We start from the raw sequence: 27,790 nt of genomic DNA on the forward strand, positions 1-27,790 counted from the left end.
TTTAACAGTTTGACCTTGTTTAGAACAACCTGAATCCGATCGACAGGGCTCCCTCACAATCCCCCAACCAGAATAGAAGGCGCAGCCCCTCCGAGAGCACATTCAGCTGGAGCTTTGCCAATGGAAGTAATTACGTGATGAAACTATTTAACTTTGACTAAAATACTCTCACCAGGTTCTTGCAAACGGTGTGTCTTATATCTTGTCGAAGCAATTTTATATCATGCCTTTAAAGTACAGTAATGGCCCCTTGCATTGACAGAATCCTCGTAAAAGGAGAAGACCGAGACCTGGCTCATGAAGTGGTATTGATTTTCTGAGTTCCTGCTCGAGTTGCCAAAGATACAACACTGTTGTTAAGGAGAGGAGATGCCTTGGCCTTCAATATCACAGGAGGGTTCCTCGGTAAGCACAGGCGTCCGGAGGCCCCTGTGATAAATAATGTATTTGGGTGATAACTGCCTGTATTACTTTGTTAGTTTTAAAGTGACTCAGCACTCGTTCATCCCAAATGTTTCTGGATGTCACCGGTAGCTGTGGCAAACTGTCCTATATATAAATAGTGCCCAGACTCAAAGAGAGCTCCTCTTGAGGGTTAATTTACATGAATGATTTATTTTAGGCAGATTTTTCTAAATTTTAATCAGTTAGGACAATGACCAGATCTGACTTCTGGGTAGAGTGATGGCTTCAATTTGTTGCTTAAAGAGAGCTTAAATGTGTCTGCAGATCCGGAACTATATCTAATACAGGTTAAGTTAGTTTTTAGTCACTTCTAGTAAGTTCGTGTGAGAAAGATTTATAACCTTGAGCATAGCTCTATGTATGTCATTATAGATAGCAAGAGAAGGAAACCAAGCATCTGATCAGATGCTTGCAAAATATGCATTTCCACCAACCTACATAAATGGATACAACTTAATCTTCCCTTTTTTTTTTCAATCTTAAGTTGATAAACTGCACAGTGTCTAATGCTGAATAAAAGTAAGAAGAATGATCTGATGATTTTCAAGGAAAATTGAAAGTTATGTTTTTTAATCTATTGAAAATATGAATATCTATACTCAAAGCTTTTTTTTTTCTTTTCGGTAGTGGTGGTGGTGGTGTGTGTATGGGGAGGTGCTGTAGAGATGTAAGGGATAGGAGTGTTGTATATTGACCCCACTCCTGATTAGAACACTTCTTGGAGGAAGATAAAGATGAGGGTGGAAGGTTTGGAACAGTGGAGGCAGAGCTAAGTCTCTGGCAGAGAGCCACATAGTGTGTGTCCCTGTCCCCCATCCCCACAGGGCCATGAGTACCCCATGAGAGAAAAGGAGAGGGAGAAGAGGAGGGAGGTCCACACATGGTTTCTCCTCACTGAGAAGACAGAGAAGGCCAGAAAAGCAGGGCAATCGGCTGGAGTCTCTCCTAATCAATTAAGATGATACTGGTCTAGTAGCTTCTCTTTCCTCTCCTATTCTAAAAAAACTGGAAGAGCTGGCAAGTTGGCCATGAGCCATGAATGTACATGTTGTGCACTGCTTAACTTTCAGGAATGTCACTAAAGTAACAGGGCTCTTTGTTGGGATAGCTTTGGTGGTGAGGGTACTGTCTGCCTTGTAGTCTTTGTTGAGTGACATCACTGGAATTATGCACTGTTCAGCCAGCTTGCCAGCATGCAGTGGTCCTGGAGAAAAGATGCTGTGCAACGAGAAGATAGCGCGACCTCAGTGTCCTTATCCTTACTCCAAGCCCTTCGAGGTCACAGATGGCTCTAGGCTTGGCTGGGGAGAGAACTTTGAGTCATATTTGAGATTATGGTTTTTAAATGAATCGGAGTGACTCTTAAATGAGACAAATCTATCCTGAAAGAGACTGGGGGTTTATGAAACAGCAAGGTATGAAGAGAACCATTTATCGGGGGAGGTAAGGATTAACATGGTAGAGTGGGAGGCGGTGCTAGAAAAAAGTTATATTGTTCCATGTTTACATGGCAATGAGTAGCAACTTCTCAATAAATTCAGTACATATAAAATGAGAAGATTGCCGCTCTGTTTCCCTGCAATCTCAGAACATTTTCATCACACCAAAATACATATTTTCTCATGAGTCTAAGGAAACTTACTTGCCTAGAAATCAGTTTTGCTTGACTTTGTGCTCTGTTTCCAGTGAGGAGGCTCCTCCTAGTCACGTGTCTGCTGTGCCCTGTTTCCAGGGATGGACTATCACCTTTCCCTGTGTCTGAATCCATTCTCATGGTTTTCTACAACTGAATGCCTTTACGATCATGGTCCTGTTTTACTCTCAGTAGTTGTCTGAACCCCTATCCCTTACCTGAGTTTTATTTAATCTGATGCCAAAAAGTTTAGGGTTTGCTGAGATTCATGTGGAAAACCTCCGAAACTGGTTTGTTTAGGAGACGTGCTAGTGCAGGACCACTGAGGGCATTGCTGCTTGGTCAGCAGCCTCCTAAGACACTGTGTACCTTATTTCAGGTGGAAGGAAGCATCTTTGACAATCCCAATACCACCCAACATTTACCATTTGGTTACCGAGGAATGGTGTCATTCCTGGGTGTAATCACATTCTTCTAAATGTTCTGTCATCTTAGATGGACGATGTGAGGATAGTTAAGGGTCCATTAGCCTGGGGCAAATGAGGAGGTGATGCCCTCTGAAGCTTGATGAAGGTCAATTAAGGACAACTGAAAGATAACACTAATTCACACAGTGGGTAATAAAACAAGGGACCTCATTATCCTAAAAGGTGATACTGGAAGGAAATATAAATGGATTTTAAAAGGGTTTGGACAAATTTATGAATGACAGATTCATAAATGGTTTTAAAGAAAAGTGGGATGCAGTCGACCTTTAAGGTGGATGTCAGGAAGGATAGTCATACCTTCTTGGGCCCTTCCACTTAGAGCTGTTTTGAGCAACAGGACCCAGAGTTGAAGGGAACACAGGCATGGGTGGTCAGTCTATTGCCAGCTCAGGAACACATGGAGAGCAGAATGGAAGCGGAGAGGTTGAACTTGGAAGGCACACCACTTTCCAGTTCAATGGCCGTGGGAAACATCAGACGTCTAACAAAGGGAAGGATAATATGTAATAGGTACTTTGCACAGCTTTTAGGATCAGAGACACTATGTGCAGAATATGTCCAAAGTCTATGGCGAGCACTCAAAAATTGCAACTGTTATTATGAGTAAATCAATGGATATTAAAATGACACTCTTTGCTACTTTTAAGCACAGTCACTTGTGCTGGGCCGGTGGTTTCATTACATCATTGAATATTCCATCTGTAGAATCACATAACTTTAGACCGTTACCCACAGAATCTTGGCAAGTGGACATCGCCTTGAAGAGGTTGGTTCTAAGAGCAGCCTCAGGTATTGTGATGCCTTGATGTAATTTTAGGAAGTTTTAGGTGCCTACACTAAAGGCTTATACCTCTCCCACCCGTTACCTTCATGCTGAATCTCTTTACAAAGGACAAGATTTACCAAAGCTCTGAAAGCTTCCCAAACAACCCTTTGAGGAAAGACAAGGTGCATTTAATGAAAATCCTTTGACACCACACTGCCAATACCACCCTGCCTAAGAATTTGAACATTAATTAATAAGAATTATTAAGAACAATAAGAACATTAAGACCAAAAAACAAAATTAAAACCAAAAAAAAAAAAAAAAACCTTTCTCTTGCTGAAATGGTGTGATTTAGGGGTAGATGACACTTTTGGGTAGGAAAATACCTTCAGGAGCCCTCTTTCTTCAGAAAGACAAAATCCTTTGGATCTATTATGGAAAAGAAGTGAGAGAAATACTCATTTAGTTTTGCATAATTGAAAAACATAAAATTTGAGTTTTATAGTGACAGTCGATAAAAGAGATGGGCAGAGGACTTTTGCCTGGGTGTTTAAGGAAAGAAATGATGGGCGAGAAATTCCCTGGAACAAGGATGACCAAGGGACTTTAAGATTAATGGTATTTGCTTTGCAATTTTAGGTTGTTCCTATTTGGTGTTGTGTCATGATCTCTTCTATTCTACCCAAAGTAAAAATTAAAGTTACTCACATGCAATAGCTTTGTACTGGTGGTACTTTGGGGAAGCAAAGAGGACAGAGGAGATGATGCACATGGGTAAAGTGACCAAGGAAAGAGGGGCAGTCTGGGGAGGCAGGGCCATAAGTAGAAAGAAATAAGTGGGAGTGACCAGGAAAGTAGGACATCCTTCCCTTCCTGGAAACTCTCAAATGTGTTAGGGACTGTACTACATTTCCCATGTGTGGGACTGGGCTGAGCCTGGGTCATTTCATCAGGACATTTAAAGGAGACTGTGTACCTAGAAGATGGGAGGGCTTGGGACATTCATATTATATGTCTGTTATCATTTGAACTCCATTTAAATGAACTCACGTCCCAAAGATGCTGGTATTTGTTAACTTTCATCAATTGTCAGTTATGGAGATACAGACCGAAACAAAGAATGCTAGTCAAATTAATACTTCATTGTATGTGCACAGTACTTGAAACTTTACAAAACACTCCCATCTCTATTATTCATTTGACTCTCCAATCACTCTGTTAAATAGGTAGCAAATTAGGAAAATTTTAGTTTTTCCTAATTTAGGTATCTAGAAATCCCATCCTTAAATAGGTTATAGTTCACTCTATGCAAGTAAGTCCTTGGATATTTGTTAAGCGTTAAGTAGTTGACTCATAGTTGGTTAGAAAACCCACATGGACTGGAATGTTGGTTTTGTTACAATTTATGAACCCTGGTATTCAACATTAATATAGAAAAGGTAGAGGGGACATTTGCTGAGCCGAATGCTCAGGTCTCTGGTATCTTGGACACACAGAACAATATGTAAAGTAATAGCAAAAACAAACAGCTTAGGAAAAGCAAAGCAAGGTATATTTGTAATTCCTGAAAAGGATTTACGACCTATATAAACATGAATCATAAACCCATTGGCAAATAGATCCAAGCTCTTTCAGGAAGATGTTTCATTTATATGTGGGAACTAAAAAGTCGGGATGAGAGAGGCAGTCAACAACAGAAAAGAAGATTCACGTTACTCAGAACACATAATACCTTGGTAAATGATTATCCTGACATTTTAGTTATAGACATTTGATTTTAATTTCCTCCACACCTGTGCTCACTTTTGAGGGGACAAGGCTTGCCAATAATCCTCTCAGAATTCTTTGGGTTATATAGCCTTATGGAAAGTCTTCTCTGTAAAATACTGGACAAGTTCCTCTGTTAAATTTCTACTGTAGGCTCACTAGAAAGGTTCAAACTATGTCCATCAAGAGGAAAGTGAAGGAGGAAGTAAAGGCGTCTATAATCCAAGCCTTGCTACATATTAGCTGAGTAGCCTTAAGCAAGTTGCTTATGTTCATTCATATATTTATTCAGGTAATCAGTGGATATTTATTGATTTCTTATCACATTTAAAAAATATATTTTCCACAATGATCAATATGAATATGAGAAAACAAAGCCATTTCCCTCAGGTGGCATACCACTTAGCAGACTTGAACTCAAACAGGAACTGAAAACAAGAAAGGAGAGCTTAGGACAGTGTTTGTCAGCCTGTAGATCCTCCAATAAATATATCTAATGAATAAGAGAAAACAAAAACAAAAGCAATGGAAGTAAACAATCAAAAATGCATACATATATACATCTTTAATATCGGCATATGCCCATTCAGACTATGTTGTATATAAATGGGGGTATATATACAGATGGGCTTACACTGGGCATACTATTTTGCAATCTGACTTTCCTTTTTTTCCTAATAATATACGTACTGAATATTATTTACTGCTGGCTTTATTGAATACTGCCTTGTAAGCTAAACAGTTTACTTTTTCCAAAAATTTCCTGTAATAAGGAGAATTGCAGGATCTGTGATAAACATGCCTTTTTTTTTTAATAGTTTTATGGGTCACTTTTCACATATCTATCTATACACATTTTATTTAATCATATTGATTTTTTTAATTTTTTATTTTATATCAATAGGATATGTATGTATGTCTGTGTGATATGTATGATATGTGTGTGCGATATATTATTTCATATATATATACTAAATGTGCCCCGTAACATTATATCATGGGCACCTTTCAGGTCAATAGGACCTAGCTATTATTAATGGGATTCTATGTCATTATGTCATTCAGTTATTTGTCCCATGATGGGCATTCATGTTATATCTGCTTTAAATTTTTTTAGCAGTTTAAACCAATTGTCCAAAAAATGTGTCTGTATTATATGTATCTGTGTGGACTGATGTTTTCACAGGGAAGATTACCAGAAGAACAGTTTCTGAGTTAAAGAGTCTGTTTATCTTTTTTATGTTTATTTACTTATTTTGAAAGAGAGAGAGCACGTGTGCACACTTGCGCAAGCAAGCAGAGGAGGGGCAGAGAGAGAGGGGGAGAGAATCCCAAGCAGACTCCATGCTGTCAGTGCAGAGCCCAACGTGGGGCTCAAACTCACAAACTGTGAGATCATGACCAGAGTGAAATAAAGTCAGATGCTTAGCCAACTGAGCCACCTAGGTACCCTAAGAGTCTGTTTATTGTTAATAAATATTGACAGAGCATTTTCTCAAAAAGCTTAGCAATCCATTTTCCACCAACAATATGTAATACCCTATGTCAATAGTAGCACCATGCACTGACCTTGAGTGAACTTTTAGGTACTTTCTTACCCTCTCAATTATGTACAGAATGTCTCAGCCTGGCATTCAAGAGCCTCTATAATATGAATTCAATTTAACATTTGAGTATTTTCCTTCATTACTGTCCTAATAGATAGTACATCTATAGAAACCCTTACTTTAGCCAAAGTCATTGCATTGTTTCTAAAACCACATTTGTCTTTTCTTTTTTTAAAATATAATTTATTGTGAATTGGCTAACATACAGTGTGTACAATTCCTTAAGCTTTACTCGAGACTGTTTGGATTTGGCCTTTTCTTCCTTTCCACCACTTTCCTCTTTCTGACAAAATTTCCCTTTTTCTTCAAGCCTACATTCTTCCTTGGTCTCCCTGAGACCTTCAGCTGTGTTCCCCTCCACTCTTGAACTGTCATCGTGTTTTATCCATGTCTGTCTTGTGGTACTTCTGTATAATGTAATTGTATTATATACAGTTCTTTATATACCTGCTTATTGCCCATACTAAATAGTAATATTTTGAAGATAGATGATCTGTCTCTTCATTAGTATTTTTCATATCTATACTTAATTTTTTTTTTTACCAAATTGCATTAAGGGGATCAGTGAAAGAGCTATCACAATATACTCAGTGAGTAGGGAACAAAGCAGAGGAAGCATTAAAAAATAATGAGTATATTTCACAACTGAGTTACTGGGAGAATGAGGATTCCTTTCTTTAATAAGTAGCAGGAGGAGACCATAGTTTGGACACAATCCGTTTTAGGCATTATCAGGACACCTGGGTGGCAGTGTACAATAGGGAGATAGTTGTATGCAATTCTGACTTTAGAGAAATTTGTATATAGACTTCCCTCAATTTATTTATATGCTTTTATTTTGAAATTAGAATGAGCTAACACATGTATAATAGTAGAAATAATTATTTCCTATATGGGAACACTCTAAAATAGTAGGAAATTGCTAAAAAGGCTTTGACCGCCCATTCTTTTTTACAGGTGTCACAGATTTTGAAAGCCTTATTTTTCTCATGTAAGGCAAATTGGTGATGGTCACACTTCCAGTGGTGTGTGTGTGTGTGTGTGTGTGTGTGTGTGTGTGAATATTATTCTTAGTTCTTTCTAGGATAGCTGACATTCAGCAGTTGACCCATACATGTATGGTCATCCTAGTTATCAAAATAGTGAAATCCTTCTCTATTGGAACTTAGATTGTTTATGATATATATCCTATAAATGCTCTCTTGCCATCACCCTGGTAGCCCTAATCCTTCTCTTAGAATCCGTTTTCCTCTCTACCAGCCCCTTCCTTCTCACCCTAATCCTCCCATACTTATTTAAGATCTGGCAACTAAACTGTTAACACCTGACAAGGTAGAGCCCTCTTGGGTCCTGTTATAGCTCTGGATGATGTCTATACATAACTGATCATCCCCAGATGTCTGTCCATTTGAATACACACAAAGCATGGTCCAGGCTTCTCCTCCCTTATTTGAACGAGGAATTACTCATTTGTCCATCTGAACCTGAGCCTTCTTCATCCATAGAGTACCACTCAGTCTTGACACGTCATTAATACATTAAACCAGAACTGCAAAAGCTAGAGATTTTAAGAATAAGAGGTTGAATGGGCATATTGTGAAAAGAATTCATCTCAGAGAGGACAGATACATGCAAGCCCTGTTTGTTTCAATATTTGCATTTAAAACTGCTGAAGGCAACTTAACGACAGATCAGATGATGATGCAATCCCATTTGTGAATTTAAATCTGATTTGTTTTGATATAGTTTTTACCAAGGAAAGCACTGAGGGAGGTTCTGTGCCACTGCTGTTGCTGGTGTTATTTAACCCATCTATTCCTTCTAATAAAAAATCTGAAGAAATAAAAAACTATTGATCTTTATTTATTGACTTCCTTGTGAGTATAGTTAAAGTTGACACAGATCAATCACAATAAAGTTAAATGGATGATATAGTGTAACGTGCCCTGAGGATTGCGAGGGGGGGGGGTTAATTATGAGAATGTTAACATTTCCCTGTATGCAAACTGGGTAGGGACAGGGATTGTCTGACTACATAGGGACACTAGTAGTGGAAGTGACAGAATTCTGGCCACTCCACATGTTCTTCAGCACAGTTTTAAGCCCCAGTGGTGAGGGGGAAAAGCAGGAATAAAGGGAAGTCACACAGCCATTTCTCAAATTTCTTATTAAATATGTGTTTCAGCCTGTTCCTCTTTGGAGATCCTAACTAAGATTAATATCCAACATTGTCAAGAGGGAGAAGGGAAACATACCAGGGGTGGTGAGGCATGCTGGAAAAAGCAGAGTATCAGTCTTAAACTCTACTGCCCACATCTAACCTATGCCACATTACAAGAATCATTTCCTCTCTTCCTTCTACCCCTATCACTCTGCTATTTCTAACCCATGGAGTAAAATAATCTCTTGGAAAAAGAGCATGTTGCCAGTGGAAGAGTTCTCATCTCTTCTGTTGAGGTTGAGTCAGGACCAAACTGCTCAGATAGCAAAGTCGTCTGACTAATAATAGTTGTCTCTGACTCCTGTGTAAACGAAGATGACATAGTTAGCTCTGATTAGCAGTGCACGTGTTGTGATTATCTTTCTAACATTGGGAATGTCTTTGCCCTGAATCGTCCACACATGCTCACTCAGTTCCCATTGTAGCCAATATCGAATCTCAGCTGAAATTAAGCAGTTGGTGGAGAGCAATAGTTACAGATCAACTAAGGGGTATTTGTGGGAACTGGAGCATAAATATCTTAGCTTCATTAGGCTAGTGTTCTGAAATGGACTCACTAAGCATCTTGATCCTCTTATGGATGCCTGTTCCAGTGACTGCAGTCCCGATGGCTACCAATACTTAGTTGTGTGTCCAGGTGGATTGGAATTGAAATGATGATAGCCTTATAGTGGAAAATTATGAATCCTTCATTGTTGTGGCATAAAGTACTGCCATTTATGTCTTTTGTATTTGATTTTATTTCTAAAGAACCCAGGTTTTAAAGTCAATAACATTAACAGAATTCGAGAAAAGTGGATGGCCCTGCTTTATATTGTATTCATATGACATTTGAAACCAAGAACATTTCTGCTGGTGCTCAGAAACATGTTTTCCGTCTTGTATATGGGCTTTTCTTTACCCCATCCCCTCCACAAAAACCAGACCTGACAGAAACCGTTGTACTCTTATGTAAAAGTGAAAGAAATAGGGCTGCATCTCAGGGAATAAATGTTTCTTTGATTTCCTTTTCTTTTTCAATTGGTCGCCAATAATTTTAAACTTTCCTGGCATTTTCCAGGCAATAGAAGAAAGAAAGGAAGGGACTCTGGAGAGGAATTCTGGTCCTTTCTGTAAAGTGTTCTCACCTGGTTGTCCATTTTGAAATGCAGCCTGCCTGCATACAAAGAGACCACCACCATTTTTCACATGCAAAGACAATTGACAGTTGGTCCAAATGCTGGAAATAAGGGTCACAGCAATTTCCATAAGAGGCAGAGTTAATGGGATTCTGGCCACTCCTAATGCTACATGAAAATACTAAGTTTGGTGCAAAAATCATCTTAAAGTGCACACCTATATTACCAGGAAAAGAGAGTCCTGATCTCTTTGGGGAGCCTAGAAATCTAGGATGGCTAACTCATTTTCAGTGGATGGTACCTTCAAGCTTCTTGTTATCATCCACTTAAAAGGTTTATTGTGAAGCTCATAGTATTTCTCCTGGGTAAGGGGTGAGAGTGTTTGGAGGAAGAAAACTGTTTCTTAAAAAATACCATGTTATATATACATTATTTTTGGAAAGGCTATTTATTTATTTTGATGAAAAGGAACTCTAGTTTCAGTGCTTCAATGGATATATTTGGGGATGCCTGCTTAATATATTAATAAAAGAACCTCATGGAACTCTGTTTGTCGGTTTGTTATTTTTCTTTAGATTCTTTTTTTTTTTTTGATTGAGTATACATGAGTTGAGTCAGTATTTGTGCATTCATCAAACGTTGATGAATAGTGTATTAATTAGGATTAGGTTCAGCTGCTAGTAACAGAAAAAAAATGGCAGTGGCTTAGGGGAAAAACATGTGCTTATTTCTCTCTGACTTGATATTCTAGAGGAATGCAGTCCAGGGCTGTATGGTGGCTCTGTTTCCCCTGGGCCTTCGAGTTCTCCACTCCACCAACCCTAGACTAGAGTCCTCAACCTTATGGTCTCCTGTGGCATTGATAATGCAGGCTGCAAGATAGAGGATGGGTTATGAAGAGAACAAAAGGAGAGACGTGCTCTAAAGACAGGATTCTGTTGTTTTTTTTTTTTTAAGTTTATATATTTATTTTGAGAGCGAGAGCAAGCAGGATAAGGGCAGAGTGAGAGGGGAGAGAGAGAATCCCAAGCAGGCTCCACACCATCAGCACAGAATCTGAAATGAGGCTCGAATTCACAAATGGTGAGATCATGACCTGAGCCAAAATCAAGAGTCAGATGCTTAACTGAACCACCCAGGTGCCCCAAGATAGGATTCTTTAAGGTGGCAAAGGCAGGGGGCACCTGGCTGGCTCAGTCGTTTAAGCGTCTGACTTTGGCTCAGGTCATGATCTCATGGTTTGTGAGTTAAGCCCCACATCAGGCTTTGTGCTGACAGCCCAGAGCCTGGAGCCTACTTCAGATTCTGTGTCTCCTTCTCTCTCTGCCTCTTCCCGAATTGTGCTCTGCCTTTCAAAAATAAATAAATGTAAAAAAAAAAAAAGATGGCAAAGAGGCATTTCCACTTTTATTCTAATGACTGGAACTTAATCATTTGGCCACTTGTTATTTCTGAGATACTGTGAAATGTAATCTTAATTCTGTGGGGTCCTGGTTAATATTCTGCTATTATGGGAAAAAATTGGAGAACAGATATTAGAGTACAACTAGCATTCTCTTTAACAAGAAATTTACCTGATTTGGACACATAAATACAGCTGAGGGATGTAGGGAAGCCCTAACCCTTAGTTCTTCAAGGAATACTTCAGAAAAATGGTACAATGCCAAACATACATAGAATTAGCTACATTAAATGCAAAACAAGTAACCATCCTATTTGTTCTGTGACAGTGTAAAATTGCTAAATGTCATCAAGAGGGGAAAATGCTAAGTCAAAGAAGGCTGTAAGCTCTTTGGTGTAATTCAACCAATGAGTTCTGGTGAACCAGATTGATGTTCTTCACCCTTGCCCTAAATGTGTTTGTTTATATCAGGATTTTCCATGATTATGTAGATTCAAGCACAAATGTTGTACTCATTTAGTAGTTCCAAATTTTGGCAATGATAATTTACAGTTTTATTTATGGTACCTGTGATTATTATATGGTACCTGTGATTATTTGATAATAACATCAACATATTTTTACTTGTTTCTCCCGTATAATCTCTTAGTGTCTATATCTCCTCTTCTGTCTTTATACACACCTTTTAATCTAGTGTCTTCCACAACTAATTCAGAAATACTTGCTCCATTTTGAATAAACTGGAGGAAGATCCTCAAAGGTTTCCTGTTGTTGGGGAAAACAGCCAACACAGCAGTAAGATGATCAGAACCACGGACAGCAACACACATGCTTCATCCCTACCCTAATCCCACATTCCCACAAGAGTTTTATTAATGTCTATAAATGTTAACCCTGAGGCAGTAGAGATTCAAGTGAGAGAGTCTGAAAGGGGAGAGCATTGGGGAAAAAGCCAGGGGCGGCCTACATAGTTCTGTACTCACTCCCCTTCCCACCTCCCACCCCCACATCACCAACCAGAGTAGTTTTTCTCCTGAACTCTCTCAACCCTTAATTAATTTCTAACATCTACCTCTATTACTATGGAAAGTATAGACCATGGAAAGTATAATAAACTTAAGATGATATCCCATAATTTTCCCAGACTACATTTCTTCAACATCTTAATGGTTTTAGCTTTGTTTTCAATTCAAGTATATGAACAAGGCACAATTCAAATTATTTGACGTATTTCCAGGATTAATTAAGAGGAATGCCTAGACTCCGGAGTCACTGGGTCCTGCTTATTGTTGCTCACCTAAAGTACAACTTGTTCTAATGATTCTGACTCATTCCTTCTTATTCACACTCATTCTTTATGTAGTGACACTAGAGTTCAAGTTCTTTATTTTGTAGATAATTAGTTAAAAGCCCAGGAAAAAAAAAATCATGTAATAAGTTCAAGGTCATATGGAAAATTAGCAGCATATTTAAGCATCCATTCATTGTTTTCTGACCCCAGACCCATCACCACTCTGATCTACTGTAACATATCACTTCTTCACGACATTAACATTAATCAGATTTAAGGTGGTTATAAAACACATAGTTTGTGGTCACCCTGAAAATTTTATAGCTCAACTACCTCTCAGACAGGGTTCTAAAACACATCATGGCTTTAACTCTATTATTTCTTACTCTTCCACTTGGTACATATTTATAGAACTCTTGAGTATCACATGCTGCATAGTCTGATGGAGCAACCTACTCCATCTGCTTGGGCTTCAGAGCTGGATACTGATGAACCATGAGTCAAAAGTATCCATGGAACTGAGAACTCTCATTCAGGTATATGGATCCAGAGCCCAGTTTGTAAGAGCCCCTCCGTTGGCTTTCTCACTGAATGCTTGCCTTAACTAATGGTGATCAGCAGCAAAGTGTGTCTGTGTGAGCTCACCTATACTCCAAAACTGACCTAATAGAGACTTCCAAATGGAGAACTGACAAGACTCTGGGGCAGGCATAATTTCAGAAATAAAATGCAATAGCAGTTCAAACATAGCACAGTCAGTTCATTTTTTTTTTTTTTTAATTCATTGCAGTGCTCTGGGCATATAGTTTGTTTTCTTATTTGATCCTCAGTTTTGCTCTTTTTCCCCTCTCTCACTGAGGACCATATCTAACCACATCCACCAGACTTCATAAGAGTGCTGAGTTGTCATGCAGGAGTTTTACCTCACACTAGGGAGATATTAGTTGATAAGATCCACCTTGTTCAGATTTATTGCTTTAGCATATTTCATGCTAAAAATATTTTTTCTACCATCTGCTAAGATTAGCACTCTAGTGGTATAATAAATTTACTCACCCTGTTTCTGTGATGTAGTTTGGAACCAACTTTATACTTTATCCGGCCTAATTGAAAATAGGATAAGATAAATGATGCACTTTGAATTTCTCTCTCCGACATACCATTGTTCATTACTTCAACAGAAGATGAGTACATGTGATTGTAATTTTAGTGGTTCAGTAAAACAAAAGTTCCCATGGCAAAAATACAGCTTTAGCCATTGTCATCATCCAGTGGAGTCTTGTAAAAAATATTTAATGTTGTTTGGCCCTCCCAAATTGAAATATTGTGTTTCATTGAAATATAAAACTGGTGGCCATCTTTCCAAAACATGTTATGAAAAGAGATATATTTCATGGAAATATGGGACTTGGTATTCATTTACATCTGAGGCCCAAACTTAAGGCCAAATTTAGAATCTGATATATTCTTGGCTCAGTAGGACATGTGGATTTCCTTCTCTGATTTAGTCTTCTGCTCAAGCTTGAGTTGTTTTGGCCATTTTGAAAGAGAAGTGGATGTAGGGGGTTTATTATGTGTTAGATTGTTATGGACCCATACTCTTGTGTAGCAGATCAAAGTCTCCAACTTTGATCCTGGGCTGGACTGTGAGACTTGCTTTTGCAGGGGACATCAGCAAATGTGATGCAAGCAGAGGCTTTAAAAATGCTTGAAGACTGGGACCTAGAACACAGTCGCCACAAAAAGAAGTAGTGACTAGCCCATTTGAGACGGGTGGCCAGGCTGACAGACAACACCAACCTCTAGACATGTGAATGAAGCCGTCTGAGATTATCCAGCCCTTTTTGAGCCACCAAATGATGATAGTTGCATGTGTGAACCCTGGTAAGACTAGCAAAAAGCCGTCTAGCTGAATTCAGTCTAACTTGTTGACTCACAGAGTCATAAGGAAATAATATTTTTACTTTTTTTATTTTGACTTAAATTTCTTTCTTAATTTTTAAAATTGTGATAAAATACACATAACAGTATTTTTAATTATAATCTACAACTTTCTGAGGTGGTTTGGTATACAGTAACAAATAACTGATAGAATATCTAAAACTTTCCTCTACCACCAATAAACACAGAGAACTTTATGATTAGGATTGAGAATGATGGACAGACTAAGGCCTAGATTAAGCCATAATTGTGGCTGGGTGGAAGTTGCTAAAGAGACCATGTGAAATGTACTAGAAGATCAAGATAAGAAAAAAAATGGAAAACCATTATTTATTACTGTTTATAAATTATATACCTCACTTTCCTCTCCTATAAAATGGGCATAGTAAGGGTAACTTCTGATGAGGACTAATCCACATAAAGCACTCAAAACAGGGCTTGATACAGAGTAAGCATGCAATAAATATGAACTGTTATCATCCTGTGTACATAATATATTAACATGTGATTGGCCAAGTATCTTTGCAGCCATGATATTAGTGACTCACAAAGTTGAAACACAATAAATAAATAGAGGTGGTTAAGACTTTGTGATTCTAATTTAGTTTACAAGTGATGGGCATGTCATGGCTCAGCTGCAGAGAGCTGTCTGCAGATTGGCCACTGGGCCCTTTCCAAATGTCTCTGTAGGAAAGTTAGTTTTAAATCAAGTTAACACAAAATTCTACACGAAGTTTTCACAAGAAACTTTTTACTCCCAAATTACCAATTTGACCTATGTCTATACCCTCAGAAATCAGAAAGGAAAAATAGCACATAATGTAATAAAAATACCTCCATACAGCCCTATTTCCCATGCCAGATCGTTTTCCCTAGTGTAGAAAGAACTATCAAATGATTAATATCATGTGATGTAAAATTCTTGAAAATATATAAAAATCTAGATATTTAAATTTTTTCCTCTTAACATTACAGTTTGGTGACCAGGTGATGGCAGGAGTGTGTATTTAAGTGTGAGTCTTTGAGCGTGAGCATACTCAGTGTGTGAAGAAGGTTTCCTCCACATTTTACCAGATATGATGTATTCATTTGCCAAAAGGTATAATTTGTATCTTGTGGTCTGAGTTTGAAACATGGATATGTTTAAGAGAGGGAAAGTGTTGTCCCAGTTCTTTGACCAGAGCCTTGAGACTCTACTGAAATGCCTCAGTATTTTGTGGATCTTTCCTTTTTACCTCTTTCCTTCCTTCCCTCCTTCTCCCCTCCCTTGTCCCTTCCTTCCTTATTTCTATCTCTCTTCTCTTCCTTCCTTCTTCCATTTTACCAGTATGGTTGACTGGAAGAGAGGAGTATATGTTTATTAGAATGTTATCATCTGCTGTACTGTTTCTGACTTTCTTAGTCATTAAAAAGTGAAAGCAATAAACTTTAACCTTTCTACACCTCTTCTTGTCTCTACAATCTGGGAAACCTTCATAGGAGTGAGGTAGAAAGCCAAAACTGTTATTTATTTATAAATCAGTGTATCATGGTGGTCAAGAGCCTGGTCTTGAGTCTGGAAAATCTGTGTTCAAATCCACACCCCGTACTTTCTAGGAGTCTGACATTGGGCGGACTAATTAGTCTTTTTGAGGCTGAGCCCATCACCTGGTAAATAAGGTTAATGATTGCCACCTTAAAGAGCTGAGATGATTAAGTGATTTTATATACGCAGCATGAATGGTACATAAATAGTGGTCAATGAGTGGTGAGGATTATCATTTCATTTAATAGAATGTGCTGGGCTATGTCATGAAAATTTTCAACCACCCACTCTGCCCACCAACTCTACACCACTTACTACTAACTGGAATAAGACAGCTGATCAGGGATGGGGTTAAGGTCATGTCCTCTCATCAGCACGGACCTTAGAGATTACTAAGCTCAAAATCATGGCCACAATGGCTGGCACTCTAACATCCTGTTCTCACCCACCCACAGGTCACATCTACAATTTCAACCTGAGACTGATTTAAAATGAAGAGCAGCAGAAATAACATTTAGGTGATGTTATTTCTCAAGATGATTAGTTCAACCTGCTCATTTTTCAACCTTGTGCTATCTAATATGCTAACCAGTAGCTACATGTACCTATTGAATAATTGGAATATGGCTAACCTGAATTGAAAAGTGCCATAACTATAAAATATACACTAGATTGTGAAGACTTAGTGTAAAAACTAATGTAAAATATTGCATTAATAATTTTAAATTGATTATACATTGAGTGATTGCATTTTACGCACATTATATTTAAAAAGATATTAAAAGGGGTGCCTGGCTGACTCAGTCGATGGAGCATGCGACTCTTGATCTCAGGGTTGTAGGTTGGAGCTTCATGTTGTGTGTAGAGATTACTTAAAAATAAAATCTTAAATTTGTTTTAATATTAAAATTAATTTTCCGTTAAAACTTTTTTTTTTACTGTGGCCACTAGACAATTTAAAATAATATTTGGGTTCATATTCGTGGTTCACATTATGTCTTTTTTGGGCAGGACTGTTTCAAACAAAGCAAATTAGGCATATAGATGTGAAGTGACTTGCCCAGGACAGCTCAGCTTTCATCAGCAGGACACAGATGTGATTCCAGATTGCCTAGCTTACAGTGATTTCTCTCTCAACACACAACCTTTTTTTGGCTAACGATCTTTTTTTTTTTTTTTTTTAGACTGTAGAATTGGGTCTCTGATGGTGTCTGGGTCCCTGAAAACTGAGGTTTCTTTGAAAAATACTGCCAGTACCTCCTGTGACTGGCTGTGCTTTTTTGTTGTTGTTGCACTGCCTGGGAGACTGTGCTGCTGTTATCCGTTTCTTGCGTCGGTTACAGAAATTGGTATTGTATCTAAAACAATTGCTGTTATTAACAGGTTAAGCTGCTGGGATGTTAAAATAAAGGCTGCCCAGCTTTAGTGCATTTTGTTGTAATCATCTCCCAGATGCCTTGTCGGAAATCAATTCAAGTTCAAAACTGGCTGGAATTGGGAGGTCAAGGCTTTGGCAGACTAAATATTTTATCTTCTGCTCATGTCTGGAGCTTTTAAAGATGTGGACTGGGGGCTCTTTTCTCATACCCCATCTGGACAAAGATGATTGGCTTTGCCATTTTGCCCAGGTTAGGACAAGGTTAAAATCAATTATAATCAATTATTAAGAGTCTTCTGTGGCTGCATTGCTTATAGGGGGATTTTAAAAGTTTCTCAGTTCTGAAACATGCATATCTTAGTTGCTGCTGGAGATGTTGTTATTCTAGAATGTCAAATATAGATGTTATCAGCATCAGGAGTAAATACGCAGAATTTCTACTTCCCATTTCCTTGATACCTATGTTTCAGGACAATGAGAAAAACCTAAAAAGGCTGAGATAATCATCGCTGCTGCACCAAGTTGAAAAATCTTGTTACCTTCTTATATGTGTTAGACAACTAGAGCTATTTATAATTTGGTCACACTGTCAAATTATTTCCTAGGAATTTATTGAGAGGCTCTCTGCAGTTCTTATGTGATCATTTGCAGTATAAATGCACATGCAAGTGCTCAATCTAAGGTAGACTGAAAGAATCATAGATTTCTAATTCCATAGTAATTTTGAGACAAGCTAGATCCAGCCCTACATTTTATGATAAGAAAACTGAGGCTGAGAGAATTTAAATGGCTTCCCCAATTCTTACAGCTATCCAAAGGGAGAATTGTATCTCCATGTTCCCAAATGCACATGTGGTCCCTAAACATCCAAATGAATCTTTTCCTTTTATATACTAATAATTTTCTTCACAATGATTTAAGAAGAAAAGCTACTTGTACAAAATGAATTTCATTCTGAACCTTGGACCAAGACATGAACTCAATAAACAGAATATAATTTTAAAGTGTTTTCAAAAGGTCACTCAGCTTTATCCTTCACTTCATTTTCCATGAATGGAAATTCTTTGTATCTTAAAATTTCATCCAGATGCAGTAGCGGAGGGTTCAAAATGCTGCCCCCCAATTCTACTTTATTCAGAGTCTATATAGAAGAATAAATCTAGAAAATATGCCAGAATTTTTCTAAAGGTGTGTGCAATACCAGCTATTGAATGAAGAGCGTGGACCACATGCCGATTTTGTCTAGGATGAGCCCATCATTGGCAAACACTACTACATGTTTTCATAGCAAGATCCTTATCTTTGTACTGTACTTAAAAAAAAAAAAAAAGAAAAACCACACTATTCCTAATTTGAAAAAAGAAAACACATGTAATCAGGGGGCAGCTCTTTGATTTTTAATACTTACTTATCTTTCCACCATTAAAATGAAGACCCTACAGTACATATTAGCTGTCCACAAGCTTACGTTGGCAGTAGAACCAAAGTGAGATATATGTAAAGCTTTTGCAAAATTAAAATTACGAGGCCTCAGTCATAATAATTGTGTAGACATCAGTGAAACACAATGTAGGATTGGGTAAGATCACAGCTTGAACCCAGACAAACCTGGTTTTGTGCCTGGCTCCACCATGACTAGCTATTTGGCCATGGACATGTTACTTACCTTGTTTAACTTCACATTTTTCATGTGGAAAATGGGGGTACTAATTATGCTAACCTCAGGGAGTTGTTTGAAGATTAAATGAAAAAATGTCTGTAAAACACTTACCACAAAGCTTGGAGTATAGGATAGCAAGCTCCAATAAATCTTAACTATAGTAACGATAACAAATAATAATCATTATCATTAATAATGGTAGCAGCAACAGCAGCAGTCACACTGATAATATATATATTCTCTATTTCTAACATTGTATTATTTTCTTTTGCATCTATATGTGCACATATGGGATAGAATTGCTTCAATGTCTGTTCAGATCAAAAGTTCTGGATGAATTTTTCATGATGGTTTATTTCATAGCAACACAATTCAAATACTGAACCCTTTATCTGTGTGGAAGGATCACAATGTTCATTTGGATCATTGGTTATATTCTAAGAACAGTTTATTCACTGCATATGCAGGGGTTACCTGATCCTGATATTACAAGGGGTATTAATTGGTAGAACTGTTTACTCTTTCTTTCTGTATAATATCTAAGTTTGTAGAACATTGTATCAGAGCAAACTTTCAAAACCTTTCAAACTCAGCAGATGGCATAATGCAGTGCAGAAGATGTATGGATTATGGAATAAGACAGACTAGTAGATTTTGCCACTCACTTGTTGGGTCTTGGGCAAGTCACTTCACCTGTCTGAACCTCTGGCTTGTTGTTATATATAAAATGGAGAGAATAGTACTTACTTTCTGTTATCATTTTGAGTGTTAAAATTAATATAATGCAAGTAAAACTCTTAGCACAATGCTTGATTCATGTTAAGTGATTCTTAAGTGGCTGCTGCCATTTTTATTTTGTGTATTCATGCAACTGATAAATTATGGTATTTGTTTCAGGGAAGTGAATAAACATTTAAATTATATCCATTCATAGTGTCAGTCCACAAACGTTGATTGATTGATTGATTGATAACTGACATGTGCTGGACACTGTGCTAGACCTGGAGGGAAATGGTAAGCAAGAGAAACAGCCTTAAAGGATGAATGGTGGGGCATGGTGAAAGAGAACAAATAAACAAGTGATTTCGGTAAATTACATTAGAGTTTCACTGACTATCTGTTCTCATTGGGGTTGGTAGCCAGTTTGGCTTGCCTCGTTGTAGCTATCAGCTCAGAAGACCACCGGTTTGGAATCTGGATTCCGTGTACACATGCTTTGCTTTGAAGTTGTGCAGTCCTTTACCCTGTGTTTACATAGTTCCTCCATCCAGACATCTCGAGCATTTAAAATTGGCTCAGGAACCTAGTGTGTAACTTCCTAGCTGAGAAGAGAAACTGAAAATATACTCTACCTGCTAGAGTGTTGACATAGCAACAGATAAAGAAGCTCAAGAAAACGACTTTCCATTCTCAAAGGTACCCTGTGATGTCCTGCTATTTATTTTTCTTTGCCTGGGCATCGTTTCTTCTTAACTGGTTTTGCATCTGATAAGATGAACATTGAGCATTTGCAGTATGTTCCTTGTCTGTTGTCAGTTACCAGCCACAGATCACCAGCAGGACCTGCTATTCTTGCATTCAGTACCAGCGCTCCTCCATTCTATTTGGATCTACTTGCTTAGTACCAGGCATGGAAGCAGAGAAAGGAGTAATAGAAGAATGAATAATCCTGTTTAGTTTTCAAAAAAAGAAAGTGATTTGAAGGAATGAGTACTCCAGAAGACCCCCATTTCCTTCACCTTTGTGAAAGGAATGCCCTATGTTTTATAATGGTTCGTGTGGTATGCAGCATATCCAAAGAGCAAATGCAGAGATGAAAGCTTCTATTTATTTTGTACAGCGAAAATAGAGATCTGGAAATCGCATCTGCTTCTCATTTAAATGTATTTTTTTCCCTAATTATTTAGTTGTATAGAGGCATCAAGCCAGGTTTCAGTCAACAACAAAGGTCTTGTGTTATCTAAATAAAACCTCATTCCTGAAGCCACAGGTCATAACACTTAAAATAACTTAAAGATCTCAACATGGCTTTCAATGCAAAGTAATTATAGTGCCTGGGTCATGAACAATATTATTTTTGTTTTTATTTTTTTTAATTTTTTAATGTTTATTTTATTTTTGAGGGAGAGAGAGAGAGAGATAGAGAGAGAGAGAGACAAAGCATGAGTGGGGGAGGCACAGAGAGAGAGGGAGACACAGAATCAGAAGCAGGCTCCAGGCTCTGAGCTGTCAGCACAGAGCCCCACATGGGGCTTGAACCCACAGACTTGTGAGATCATGACCTGAGCTGAAGTCAGATACTTTAACTGACTGAGCCACCCACGTGCCTCTGTTTTCATTTTTTAAATCAAGTCTAAAGGTATGGAGAAATAGAACTATATTTCCTGATACTTTATAACACCAGGTAATTTAACCTTGGTTCTGAGTCACCTTACTTTTTTTTTTCTTAAGCTTATTTATTTATTTTGGTAGAGTACAAACAGGGGAGGGGCAGAGATAGAGAGAAGAGAGAATTCCAAGCAGACTCAGCTGCTGTCAGCACACAGCCCAACACAGGGCTTGATTCCATGAACTGTGAGATCATGACCTGAGCCAAAGAGTCCAGTGCAAATGCCTAATCAACTGAGCCACCCAGGTGCCCCCTGACTCACTTTACCATTTGAAGAATAAACTTTGGAATCATGACTTCCATCTCTTGTTTGTAATAGAGAAGGATAAAGACCCTTTGGGGTCTTTGGGTGATTTGATAATACAGATTAGATATTGGAAGCACATTCGAGAAGGTGGTGCCTCACATATTAACTGGTATAATTATGACTCCCTCAATTCCATGACTCACAAAATAGAAGAGTCCACAATAAAGACCTTTTTTTATATAAGCTCTGTAGCTATTCAGAAACATTGTAATTTTGGAGAGAAATGAATTCGAAATTTTGAGGAAGAGGGCCCTTAGAACCAGCAAGTTCTCTGAACAGTGGGTGTGGTTGTGGAAGCCCAGGCGGTGTGGTGGATCTGTAGCCTATGGACAGATATGTGCTGTTGTAGGTGACCCCACAGCCAAAATGAAGACAGAAGCGAAGGAGGGCCTAAATGGAGGAGAGAGCTGCCACTCATTGCTTCAAAAATGGTGTTTGCAAGGCCATGTGAAAAAATGAAGCTATCCCTGATTTCGTTAACCCCTTCCCTCCATGAGGACAAGGCTTCTAGTTGCTCCTCTGCACAGCTCTGACTGCAGATTGTCTCTTACAAGGGATCTCCTAATTATTCCCAGCATGGCTAGAAGCTGAAAAGATGTTGAATTGGGGAAAATGGTCTTTTATATTGCCATTTATTTATTTATTTATTTATTCATTGAAAGGAGAGCAAATGAATGGGGAAGGGGCAGAGAGAGAGAGGAGAAGAGAGAGAAAATGAATGGGGAAGGGGCAGAGAGAGAGAGAGGAGAAGAAAGAGAATCTTAACCAGGCTTTGTGCTCAGCATGGAGCCCAACGCAGGGCTAGATCTCACCACCATGAGATCACCACCTGAGCTGAAATCAAGAGTTGGACGCTTAACTGACTGCACCACCCAGGTACCCCCATATTGCCTTTTAGATAATTTACAGTATGTTCTGGAGATGTAAATTGAAAAGTTAAAAAAAAAAAAAACAACATTTCTCTATTTCTCTCTGGCTTGCCCACCATACAAACCTATTTCAGTCTTATTTTACTAGCTCACCAACCGACAGCACTCATGACTTCCCTGATACATGACAATTGAATTTAGAGTAAGAGTTTACATTTTTATATTTTCATATGATTTATAATCTGCCTAATTTCAAAAAGGATTTGGGGCAGCAAGAGTAAATGACCCTGGGAGTTACACTGATATTTTTACTCTTCATTTGGTCCATAGTTTAGACTGCATACATTTCCATAACTCTGAGCAAGGATCATATCTGGATGACCTTTATCCAGAGTAAAATTCACAGAATTGCAGGAGGTGGAAAATGAGTTCTTCAGTATTTACAAAATCACCAGAGGCACATCTGAATGAGTTAAGTATTCTGCCCAGTGTCTGTAATGGTTCTATTAATTATATTGTTTTGTACTTTAGACACATTTCCTGTTGGAGGTGAAAGGAGAAGATGAAAAGATTTAAAGTATCCCTTGGATTGCTGTGTGACTTTGGGCAAAACACTGACCACTCTGAGCTCTAGATTCTACATCTGTTAAATGGGGATAATAAACTAACAGCATCTTTATGATGGGGTTGTTGTGAGGAGCAAATGAGATAATGTATATGTAAGAGCTTAGTAAACAATAAGTCACTATGTATTATGCAGTCAGTGTGGGTGAATGCTTTATTTACTTCAATCTCAGCTTCATACACTGAGAGAGACCAGGCCCTAGCTCTCGGGGATGCTCTGTGAAAAGTGCCTCATTGTGTTTAGGCTTTATTTATTGAATGCATTTGAATGAGCGATCATTCTAAGAGCAGAGAGTCATTCAATTTGATCTCACAATGGGGTGATGGGTGAGGCTGGAAACTACATTCTCAAATGCATTATCCAGAACACAGGAAACAAAACCACTTTTTAAAAGTGACTCATCTTTAATATCTCATAGCAGTTTTGAAATACTTCATTCATTCATTTTTATAGCAAACTCTTAATTGAGAATGTCATAAACCGCTTTGCAGAGAGAGGCAATCATGACCTGGGAAATTAAGTGGAGTAATTTACAAATAGGCTTTTGTTGGGCTGGAGGTTTTAGCTTATTCACAGTTTGCCTTTAGGTTATCTTAGCAACACACACTCCCCTTTCCCCACCCTGTTGGCAATATCTATTTTGGGTGCCCAATATGCGCTGAAAATGAAACCAAACAGTTTCCTATATGTTGCTTTTTCCTGGCCTGCATTACAAAGTCCTTCTGACCCATTATTCTCAATAACAAACACTGATCACTGTCATTGTTCTTTAAGACCCTTCATCTTTTCACCTCATCTATTGTCTATCCAACTTTCTTTCTCTGTGGGTCATATAAACAATATTGTGAATGAATGAACTCTGGGCCCATTTCCAACCAACCTTGACCTATGTCCTGGGCGAGTTCCCTCTTTTCTTATTTCTTTACAACTTGGAGTCTCCATAATTTGGCACTTGAGAAAATATATCATTTTTTTCTTACTTTAAAAAATATCTTGTTCCTGCTCTTCCCCAACCCATTTCTATTACAACTTATGTGAAAAATGCAGACTGCTAAGTCTGATACACTTGGATGAAACCCCTAGTTCTGCCATTTACGAGTTGGGTCACCTGGGATGATAATAATTACTTCATAGGGTTGTTGGAAAAGGTGAAAAAAAAAAAGATAACTCATATGAAGCATAAAGCACATAATATGAGTTCATTAAATCTTACTCAAAGATGAATTCATTGATTCCTCTCTAGACAAAGCTTCCTCTTTAAGGAGAGGAGGAAGAGAAAGAAATTTCTCTCTCTCTCTCTCTCTCTCTCTTTTTTGTAACCAAGGATGCATTGCCCCAACTTTCCCACCTACAAACTCTTAACCTTTTACTGTTGAAGATCCTGCGAACTTTCACCTAATTTCAGTCTTGCAGCTTTATCAAATGTTCATTGGTTTCAGTTCATTCTTTTTAACAAACATTGATATCTCCTGTTATGTGCCACGTATTGTGCTTAATGTGATCAAGAAAATGTTAAATACAAAATTCCTGCCTGCAGATTAGCGAAATACTTTTTAAAGCCATGGATTCATACAGTACTCCTCCCACTCTCCCTTTCCCATATACATATGCTGTCTTAAAAATTAAGCTTGGGGAAAGGGGGAAGAAAGTATCCATGAAGAGAACCCAGTGGACTACAGCTTTCTAGGTCACTTTCAACAGGCTGAACATCTACGATACAGTTTGTGCAAGGTACAAGCCATACCCTACATTTCATCCTATGGGTATTGTGCGTATTTCTGTGCTTAGGCACTATGTCTTACTTAAAAATTATTTGAGCCTTCTTGCTCTTACTTTATTAGGTATTGATTCAGCATTTTAACTCATAATTTGCAGTTTTCTGATTTTATATATCCACATGCAATCCATTTGATCTTAAAACAATTGCTTCAAAAGCAGTATTTATCTAGCTTAACAGTATTAATGGTCCTCTGCCAAAGATTCCTGACCAATTTATCTTTTTAAAAGACAGAATATTTATATAATTTTTAACTAGGTTAGAGCAGCTTATTTATTTAAATAATGGGTAAAGTAAAAAATAAAAATAAAAAAGACTGCATTGGTGATGCCAAAACTCAGTAAGTGCCCATCTCTTTCCACCTGCAGCAACAAATAGCCAACAGGTTATCATTGATTTTGGTAGATTCATAGAATTTCCAAGTTGAGAAATAATATCTAGTCACCTATTACTCAAATTGTGGTCCATAGGCCAACGACATCATCAGAACTTGGGAGCTTGTTCAGAATGCAACAAAATCAGAACATGTATTTTAACGGAATCCTCAGATGATCTGTACACCACTCAAAGTTAAAATTGACGTTCCATTTTAAACCACCTCCGCCCTTTATTTAAGAGATGAGAAAGATCGAACTTAGAGTTAGTGCAGGCTAGGGCCTGCACTCCAAGTTCAGAGTTCTCTTTTGTACTCAGGGCTGCCTCAGTGGCTTTCTCACTGTTAACAGTAGAAGTAAGAGGCTACTGCCCAGCCGTTCACTATAGGTTTCCTTTTATCTTAGTTTCCTGGCTGATGTGTGGTGGTCTAGAAAAATACATTTCAAGATTAGAGAATGACTTTCCCTTTCACCCTGATTTTTCTTGTGCAGGAGGCCATTTGGCTTATCATCCTATATTGCATAAGCCTCCTAAATAACAGTGAACCCTTAATGAGGCCAGAACCCTTTTTATTATCATTAACGTTTGTCAGCACCTATGATAGGAATTTTACCACCTGACATTCTTTCCCCAACTCACAGGTTATGATTGTGTAGTACATCTCCACTCATATAAGGAGGATTGAAAAGGCTGAGCCAAACCCTGTTAACAAAACAGTCCCCTGAAGGGCTATAATATTGCTCAGTGGTAATATCATCCCTATGCATTTTATCTTGTACATGAAATCTGGGCTAATTATCATTTTCTCATACAGTACATTTTAGACCATTGTGTTTTTGTGTCCCTGCCTAGTTCATTAAGCAGGGTTTTACAGCTCCTCCAGTAACAGGATTGCTATTGACACTTTCATTAGACCCATAATTCAAATGCTTGTCTGCCTTCCAAATGGAAGCCTCTCAGTCCAGAACCACAATCTGGCCACCGACCGTATGTTGGCTTTTAGAACTGTCATAAACTCATCATCACATTCAAGTTCTTGAAGGGTCAAAATCTGCTTTCTTGGTGAACTGTCTCCATCCAACAAACAGTCAACGTGTTCTCCAAGAATAGTCAGCCAAGCTTTTTCTGTCGCTCTCTGAAAACTCTTCCAGACAGTTCTTAGTATAGTGCAACTATGACACAAATAATCATTGCCTATATTTAAATAATTCCCTGCTTCATTCATTCATTCTGTTATTTTACCATTTTAGATCAATATACCCATCATTACAGCAGATGTTGTAATGACTTAAAGATAAATAAGATGGTCTCTGCCTTGGAGTATCTTATAGCCTGATAGATATGTGTAAGTGCAATGTGAACATTTTCACCACCAGGTTGTAAGCAATTGGAATGACTATAATTGTAGATTGCTGTGCTCTAACTAATGGCTGTTATCAACTGTTTTCTCATCAATGGTTCAAATGGAAATAGCATCAACCAGCCTAGGCTTGTCCACAGACATGATTCCGATGGGCAACAGGGACAAAGTAGGGCTGGATCAGAGATAGTCAGTGCTCTGGTGATCATGAAAAATGGTCTTTGTTTTTTTATTAGTGTTTTGTTTTTCTCTTTGACAAGGTTCAAGAAAAGGTTCAATGCAAATATTTGATCTAACTGACAATAAAGCTTTTTAGGAGAGCCTACTAGACAAGGAAAATTTCTGCTTTTAATGTTTGCAGAAGTAACTTATCTTGGCCCTTTGTGAAGAAGCAGGAAATCTGAACAGACCTATGTAGCTTCAGTGTGCAGTTGAGGTTTTCAACCTTTACAAATTGCTTTTAGCTATTTATTTGAACATATAATTGTAGACCATATATTTCAAGGTACAGTTAATTGTGTTTGATTTAAAAGGCTGCTGTTTGGATACTTTGCTTTTGTTTTATGACCAATCAAATCACAAAACAAAAAACAAACAAAAAAACTTATCTTTGGGTAGTTTTTACCTTCATTGTGTCTTTGCCTTTGAAAGAGAGGAAGAAATGGAAAATACGAGAATATGGTCTTGTACCGTATCTTCACTTCCTTTTTTTTTTTTTTTTTTTAGTTCTTAGCCTTACTTAAGTATACACATTCAATTACCTCCTCTGACCAAACCCATGTCTGGACTCCAGAAAAAGAAGGGCTCCCTGCTGGAATGGACTCAC

At 38.0% G+C, this 27,790-nt stretch overlaps 1 long non-coding RNA gene across 2 annotated transcripts in view; it reads left to right on the forward strand.

The window, feature by feature from the left end:
* The first annotated feature begins 267 nt into the window (after positions 1-267).
* LOC123580814 overlaps positions 268-27,790 on the forward strand; it is a 242,135-nt gene continuing 214,612 nt past the window's right edge. For both annotated transcript variants that reach the window (XR_006703470.1, XR_006703471.1), the window contains exon 1: positions 268-405. This is a non-coding gene — a long non-coding RNA (uncharacterized LOC123580814). The remainder of the gene's footprint in view (positions 406-27,790) is intronic.

The sequence above is a fragment of the Leopardus geoffroyi genome, chromosome A3 (assembly GCF_018350155.1).
Source record: "Leopardus geoffroyi isolate Oge1 chromosome A3, O.geoffroyi_Oge1_pat1.0, whole genome shotgun sequence".
Classification (NCBI taxonomy): Eukaryota; Metazoa; Chordata; class Mammalia; order Carnivora; family Felidae; genus Leopardus; species Leopardus geoffroyi.